The sequence below is a fragment of the Sus scrofa genome, chromosome 10, assembly GCF_054392235.1.
Source record: "Sus scrofa isolate SSC_HxYL_T2T_F1_AM1 chromosome 10, Sscrofa_HxYL_maternal_Yorkshire_Landrace_v2.0, whole genome shotgun sequence".
NCBI classification, from domain to species: domain Eukaryota; kingdom Metazoa; phylum Chordata; class Mammalia; order Artiodactyla; family Suidae; genus Sus; species Sus scrofa.
The window spans coordinates 35,443,458-35,451,437 of NC_139392.1; positions in this window are offsets into that span (position 1 = coordinate 35,443,458).

Below are 7,980 nucleotides of genomic sequence, written 5' to 3' on the forward strand. Positions count from 1 at the left end.
GAGGTCCTAGGAAGGGTTGGGCCTGTGCGGGTGCGGGGAGCGTGGAGGCGGGCGGGCACCCCTTGCCCCCAGAGCGTGCGTGGGGGTTGCGTGGGTGCAGGGGAAGGGAGGCGGGAGGGAATGGAGAGGGACACGGAGAGCCTGGGGCCCTGCGGGGAGGTTGTGAGGGGCATTCTAGGGGATAGGTTCAAGGTAGGTGTTTGTGGCGGCTGCGGTGGTGGTGGTGGTGGGTGGTGGTGGTTTTTGTTGTGGGTTGTTGGTTTTTGTTTGGTTGTTGTGAAGGGGGAAGAGGGCGGAGGATGAGGACCCCTTAGCAAATGGGAGCGGAAGGATGTCAGGAAAGGAGCCCAGAGGGGTTCCTGTGGCAATGGGCCAGGGCAGCTGGGAGGGGCTTGTGGGTAGTGCCTGAACAGAGGGGAAGGGAGAGCTGAAGGCCAGGGCGAGCAGGGGGGGACTGAGGTAAGGCTGTCAGCGGAGTTCCAGCAGACAGGTTCAAGTGAGGATGTTTTGGTTTTGGTTTTTGGCTTGCCGTGTGTGTGTGTGTGTGTGTGTGTGTGTGTGTGTCTGTGTGTGAGTTTGATTGTTTGTTTGAGAAGGGGGTAGAGGGGTGGATAGGTTGGATGCCTTTGAAGTGATGGGGAAAGTTCCCAGGAAGGGGGGGGTGTAGGTGGGTGGGGGCAGGGCGGGGCGAGGGGGGCGGGGACCCGGTTGTGCAGAGCGCCTGCGTGGGGGTTGCGTGCGTGCCGTGGCGTGCGTGGGGGTTGCGTGCGTGCCGGGGAAGGGAGTCCCCGGAGCGACTGCTGAGGGCCACCGCGGCGAGCGAGCGTGGGTGAAGGAGCTGAGGATGTGAGCAGGGCTGCAGCGGGCAGGTCCAAGGTAGGTTTGTGTTTTATCTTTGTGAGAAGGGAAGAGGGTGCCTAGGATGCTTGGGAAAAGGGGGATGGAAGGTCCCAGGAAGTGTTTGGGGGAAAGGTGCGTGTTTGGGGCGGGACGAGGGGGGCGGGGAGCGGCTTGGGGGCGGCGCAGGCGTGGGGGTTGGGTGCGTGCAGGGGAAGGGAGCGCGCAGGGACTGTGGAGGGCCACCGCGAGCGTGGGGGCCGGAGGTGAGGATGGCAGCGGAGCCCCAGCTGAGAGGTTGAAGTTAGGGTTCGTTTTGAGAGGCAGGAAGAGGGTGGATGGGATCCCTTGGAAAAGTGGAGGCGAGGTCCTAGGAAGGGTTGGGCCTGTGCGGGTGCGGGGAGCGTGGAGGCGGGCGGGCACCCCTTGCCCCCAGAGCCTGCGTGGGGGTTGCAGGGGAAGGGAGGCGGGAGGGAATGGAGAGGGACACGGAGGGCCTGGGGCCCTGCGGGGAGGTTGTGAGGGGCATTCTAGGGGATAGGTTCAAGGTAGGTGTTTGTGGCGGCTGCTGTGGTGGTGGTGGTGGGTGGTGGTGGTTTTTGTTGTGGGTTTTTGGTTTTTGTTTGGTTGTTGTGAAGGGGGAAGAGGGCGGAGGATGAGGACCCCTTAGCAAATGGGAGCGGAAGGATGTCAGGAAAGGAGCCCAGAGGGGTTCGTGTGGGAATGGGCCAGGGCAGCTGGGAGGGTCTTGTGGGTAGTGCCTGAACAGAGGGGAAGGGAGAGCTGAAGGGAGTGCTGAGGGCCAGGGCGAGCAGGGGGGGACTGAGGTAAGGCTGTCAGCGGAGTTCCAGCAGACAGGTTCAAGTGAGGATGTTTTGGTTTTGGTTTTTGGCTTGCTGTGTGTGTGTGTGTGTGCGTTTGATTGTTTGTTTGAGAAGGGGGTAGAGGGGTGGATAGGTTGGATGCCTTTGAAGTGATGGGGAAAGTTCCCAGGAAGGGGGGGGTGTAGGTGGGTGGGGGCAGGGCGGGGCGAGGGAGGCGGGGACCCGGTTGTGCAGAGCGCCTGCGTGGGGGTTGCGTGCGTGCCGGGGAAGGGAGTCCCCGGAGCGACTGCTGAGGGCCACCGCGGCGAGCGAGCGTGGGTGAAGGAGCTGAGGATGTGAGCAGGGCTGCAGCGGGCAGGTCCAAGGTAGGTTTGTGTTTTATCTTTGTGAGAAGGGAAGAGGGTGCCTAGGATGCTTGGGAAAAGGGGGATGGAAGGTCCCAGGAAGTGTTTGGGGGAAAGGTGCGTGTTTGGGGCGGGACGAGGGGGGCGGGGAGCGGCTTGGGGGCGGCGCAGGCGTGGGGGTTGGGTGCGTGTAGGGGAAGGGAGCGCGCAGGGACTGTGGAGGGCCACCGCGAGCGTGGGGGCCGGAGGTGAGGATGGCTGCGGAGCCCCAGCTGAGAGGTTGAAGTTAGGGTTCCTTTTGAGAGGCAGGAAGAGGGTGGATGGGATCCCTTGGAAAAGTGGAGGCGAGGTCCTAGGAAGGGTTGGGCCTGTGCGGGTGCGGGGAGCTTGGAGGCGGGCGGGCACCCCTTGCCCCCAGAGCGTGGGTGGGGGTTGCAGGGGAAGGGAGGCGGGAGGGAATGGAGAGGGACACGGAGAGCCTGGGGCCCTGCGGGGAGGTTGTGAGGGGCATTCTAGGGGATAGGTTCAAGGTAGGTGTTTGTGGCGGCTGCGGTGGTGGTGGTGGTGGGTGGTGGTGGTTTTTGTTGTGGGTTGTTGGTTTTTGTTTGGTTGTTGTGAAGGGGGAAGAGGGCGGAGGATGAGGACCCCTTAGCAAATGGGAGCGGAAGGATGTCAGGAAAGGAGCCCAGAGGGGTTCGTGTGGGAATGGGCCAGGGCAGCTGGGAGGGGCTTGTGGGTAGTGCCTGAACAGAGGGGAAGGGAGAGCTGAAGGCCAGGGCGAGCAGGGGGGGACTGAGGTAAGGCTGTCAGAGGAGTTCCAGCAGACAGGTTCAAGTGAGGATGTTTTGGTTTTGGTTTTTGGCTTGCTGTGTGTGTGTGTGTGTGCGTTTGATTGTTTGTTTGAGAAGGGGGTAGAGGGGTGGATAGGTTGGATGCCTTTGAAGTGATGGGGAAAGTTCCCAGGAAGGGGGGGGTGTAGGTGGGTGGGGGCAGGGCGGGGCGAGGGGGGCGGGGACCCGGTTGTGCAGAGCGCCTGCGTGGGGGTTGCGTGCGTGCCGTGGCGTGCGTGGGGGTTGCGTGCGTGCCGGGGAAGGGAGTCCCCGGAGCGACTGCTGAGGGCCACCGCGGCGAGCGAGCGTGGGTGAAGGAGCTGAGGATGTGAGCAGGGCTGCAGCGGGCAGGTCCAAGGTAGGTTTGTGTTTTATCTTTGTGAGAAGGGAAGAGGGTGCCTAGGATGCTTGGGAAAAGGGGGATGGAAGGTCCCAGGAAGTGTTTGGGGGAAAGGTGCGTGTTTGGGGCGGGACGAGGGGGGCGGGGAGCGGCTTGGGGGCGGCGCAGGCGTGGGGGTTGGGTGCGTGCAGGGGAAGGGAGCGCGCAGGGACTGTGGAGGGCCACCGCGAGCGTGGGGGCCGGAGGTGAGGATGGCAGCGGAGCCCCAGCTGAGAGGTTGAAGTTAGGGTTCGTTTTGAGAGGCAGGAAGAGGGTGGATGGGATCCCTTGGAAAAGTGGAGGCGAGGTCCTAGGAAGGGTTGGGCCTGTGCGGGTGCGGGGAGCGTGGAGGCGGGCGGGCACCCCTTGCCCCCAGAGCGTGCGTGGGGGTTGCGTGGGTGCAGGGGAAGGGAGGCGGGAGGGAATGGAGAGGGACACGGAGAGCCTGGGGCCCTGCGGGGAGGTTGTGAGGGGCATTCTAGGGGATAGGTTCAAGGTAGGTGTTTGTGGCGGCTGCGGTGGTGGTGGTGGTGGGTGGTGGTGGTTTTTGTTGTGGGTTGTTGGTTTTTGTTTGGTTGTTGTGAAGGGGGAAGAGGGCGGAGGATGAGGACCCCTTAGCAAATGGGAGCGGAAGGATGTCAGGAAAGGAGCCCAGAGGGGTTCGTGTGGGAATGGGCCAGGGCAGCTGGGAGGGTCCTGTGGGTATTGCCTGAACAGAGGGGAAGGGAGAGCTGAAGGGAGTGCTGAGGGCCAGGGCGAGCAGGGGGGGACTGAGGTAAGGCTGTCAGCGGAGTTCCAGCAGACAGGTTCAAGTGAGGATGTTTTGGTTTTGGTTTTTGGCTTGCTGTGTGTGTGTGTGTGTGCGTTTGATTGTTTGTTTGAGAAGGGGGTAGAGGGGTGGATAGGTTGGATGCCTTTGAAGTGATGGGGAAAGTTCCCAGGAAGGGGGGGGTGTAGGTGGGTGGGGGCAGGGCGGGGCGAGGGGGGCGGGGACCCGGTTGTGCAGAGCGCCTGCGTGGGGGTTGCGTGCGTGCCGTGGCGTGCGTGGGGGTTGCGTGCGTGCCGGGGAAGGGAGTCCCCGGAGCGACTGCTGAGGGCCACCGCGGCGAGCGAGCGTGGGTGAAGGAGCTGAGGATGTGAGCAGGGCTGCAGCGGGCAGGTCCAAGGTAGGTTTGTGTTTTATCTTTGTGAGAAGGGAAGAGGGTGCCTAGGATGCTTGGGAAAAGGGGGATGGAAGGTCCCAGGAAGTGTTTGGGGGAAAGGTGCGTGTTTGGGGCGGGACGAGGGGGGCGGGGAGCGGCTTGGGGGCGGCGCAGGCGTGGGGGTTGGGTGCGTGCAGGGGAAGGGAGCGCGCAGGGACTGTGGAGGGCCACCGCGAGCGTGGGGGCCGGAGGTGAGGATGGCAGCGGAGCCCCAGCTGAGAGGTTGAAGTTAGGGTTCGTTTTGAGAGGCAGGAAGAGGGTGGATGGGATCCCTTGGAAAAGTGGAGGCGAGGTCCTAGGAAGGGTTGGGCCTGTGCGGGTGCGGGGAGCGTGGAGGCGGGCGGGCACCCCTTGCCCCCAGAGCGTGCGTGGGGGTTGCGTGGGTGCAGGGGAAGGGAGGCGGGAGGGAATGGAGAGGGACACGGAGAGCCTGGGGCCCTGCGGGGAGGTTGTGAGGGGCATTCTAGGGGATAGGTTCAAGGTAGGTGTTTGTGGCGGCTGCGGTGGTGGTGGTGGTGGGTGGTGGTGGTTTTTGTTGTGGGTTGTTGGTTTTTGTTTGGTTGTTGTGAAGGGGGAAGAGGGCGGAGGATGAGGACCCCTTAGCAAATGGGAGCGGAAGGATGTCAGGAAAGAAGCCCAGAGGGGTTCCTGTGGCAATGGGCCAGGGCAGCTGGGAGGGGCTTGTGGGTAGTGCCTGAACAGAGGGGAAGGGAGAGCTGAAGGCCAGGGCGAGCAGGGGGGGACTGAGGTAAGGCTGTCAGCGGAGTTCCAGCAGACAGGTTCAAGTGAGGATGTTTTGGTTTTGGTTTTTGGCTTGCCGTGTGTGTGTGTGTGTGTGTGTGTGTGTGTGTGTGTGTGAGTTTGATTGTTTGTTTGAGAAGGGGGTAGAGGGGTGGATAGGTTGGATGCCTTTGAAGTGATGGGGAAAGTTCCCAGGAAGGGGGGGGTGTAGGTGGGTGGGGGCAGGGCGGGGCGAGGGGGGCGGGGACCCGGTTGTGCAGAGCGCCTGCGTGGGGGTTGCGTGCGTGCCGTGGCGTGCGTGGGGGTTGCGTGCGTGCCGGGGAAGGGAGTCCCCGGAGCGACTGCTGAGGGCCACCGCGGCGAGCGAGCGTGGGTGAAGGAGCTGAGGATGTGAGCAGGGCTGCAGCGGGCAGGTCCAAGGTAGGTTTGTGTTTTATCTTTGTGAGAAGGGAAGAGGGTGCCTAGGATGCTTGGGAAAAGGGGGATGGAAGGTCCCAGGAAGTGTTTGGGGGAAAGGTGCGTGTTTGGGGCGGGTCGAGGGGGGCGGGGAGCGGCTTGGGGGCGGCGCAGGCGTGGGGGTTGGGTGCGTGCAGGGGAAGGGAGCGCGCAGGGACTGTGGAGGGCCACCGCGAGCGTGGGGGCCGGAGGTGAGGATGGCAGCGGAGCCCCAGCTGAGAGGTTGAAGTTAGGGTTCGTTTTGAGAGGCAGGAAGAGGGTGGATGGGATCCCTTGGAAAAGTGGAGGCGAGGTCCTAGGAAGGGTTGGGCCTGTGCGGGTGCGGGGAGCGTGGAGGCGGGCGGGCACCCCTTGCCCCCAGAGCGTGCGTGGGGGTTGCGTGGGTGCAGGGGAAGGGAGGCGGGAGGGAATGGAGAGGGACACGGAGAGCCTGGGGCCCTGCGGGGAGGTTGTGAGGGGCATTCTAGGGGATAGGTTCAAGGTAGGTGTTTGTGGCGGCTGCGGTGGTGGTGGTGGTGGGTGGTGGTGGTTTTTGTTGTGGGTTGTTGGTTTTTGTTTGGTTGTTGTGAAGGGGGAAGAGGGCGGAGGATGAGGACCCCTTAGCAAATGGGAGCGGAAGGATGTCAGGAAAGGAGCCCAGAGGGGTTCGTGTGGGAATGGGCCAGGGCAGCTGGGAGGGGCTTGTGGGTAGTGCCTGAACAGAGGGGAAGGGAGAGCTGAAGGGAGTGCTGAGGGCCAGGGCGAGCAGGGGGGGACTGAGGTAAGGCTGTCAGCGGAGTTCCAGCAGACAGGTTCAAGTGAGGATGTTTTGGTTTTGGTTTTTGGCTTGCTGTGTGTGTGTGTGTGTGCGTTTGATTGTTTGTTTGAGAAGGGGGTAGAGGGGTGGATAGGTTGGATGCCTTTGAAGTGATGGGGAAAGTTCCCAGGAAGGGGGGGGTGTAGGTGGGTGGGGGCAGGGCGGGGCGAGGGGGGCGGGGACCCGGTTGTGCAGAGCGCCTGCGTGGGGGTTGCGTGCGTGCCGTGGCGTGCGTGGGGGTTGCGTGCGTGCCGGGGAAGGGAGTCCCCGGAGCGACTGCTGAGGGCCACCGCGGCGAGCGAGCGTGGGTGAAGGAGCTGAGGATGTGAGCAGGGCTGCAGCGGGCAGGTCCAAGGTAGGTTTGTGTTTTATCTTTGTGAGAAGGGAAGAGGGTGCCTAGGATGCTTGGGAAAAGGGGGATGGAAGGTCCCAGGAAGTGTTTGGGGGAAAGGTGCGTGTTTGGGGCGGGACGAGGGGGGCGGGGAGCGGCTTGGGGGCGGCGCAGGCGTGGGGGTTGGGTGCGTGCAGGGGAAGGGAGCGCGCAGGGACTGTGGAGGGCCACCGCGAGCGTGGGGGCCGGAGGTGAGGATGGCAGCGGAGCCCCAGCTGAGAGGTTGAAGTTAGGGTTCGTTTTGAGAGGCAGGAAGAGGGTGGATGGGATCCCTTGGAAAAGTGGAGGCGAGGTCCTAGGAAGGGTTGGGCCTGTGCGGGTGCGGGGAGCGTGGAGGCGGGCGGGCACCCCTTGCCCCCAGAGCGTGCGTGGGGGTTGCGTGGGTGCAGGGGAAGGGAGGCGGGAGGGAATGGAGAGGGACACGGAGAGCCTGGGGCCCTGCGGGGAGGTTGTGAGGGGCATTCTAGGGGATAGGTTCAAGGTAGGTGTTTGTGGCGGCTGCGGTGGTGGTGGTGGTGGGTGGTGGTGGTTTTTGTTGTGGGTTGTTGGTTTTTGTTTGGTTGTTGTGAAGGGGGAAGAGGGCGGAGGATGAGGACCCCTTAGCAAATGGGAGCGGAAGGATGTCAGGAAAGGAGCCCAGAGGGGTTCGTGTGGGAATGGGCCAGGGCAGCTGGGAGGGGCTTGTGGGTAGTGCCTGAACAGAGGGGAAGGGAGAGCTGAAGGGAGTGCTGAGGGCCAGGGCGAGCAGGGGGGGACTGAGGTAAGGCTGTCAGCGGAGTTCCAGCAGACAGGTTCAAGTGAGGATGTTTTGGTTTTGGTTTTTGGCTTGCTGTGTGTGTGTGTGTGTGAGTTTGATTGTTTGTTTGAGAAGGGGGTAGAGGGGTGGATAGGTTGGATGCCTTTGAAGTGATGGGGAAAGTTCCCAGGAAGAGGGGGGTGTAGGTGGGTGGGGGCAGGGCGGGGCGAGGGGGGCGGGGACCCGGTTGTGCAGAGCGCCTGCGTGGGGGTTGCGTGCGTGCCATGGCGTGCGTGGGGGTTGCGTGCGTGCCGGGGAAGGGAGTCCCCGGAGCGACTGCTGAGGGCCACCGCGGCGAGCGAGCGTGGGTGAAGGAGCTGAGGATGTGAGCAGGGCTGCAGCGGGCAGGTCCAAGGTAGGTTTGTGTTTTATCTTTGTGAGAAG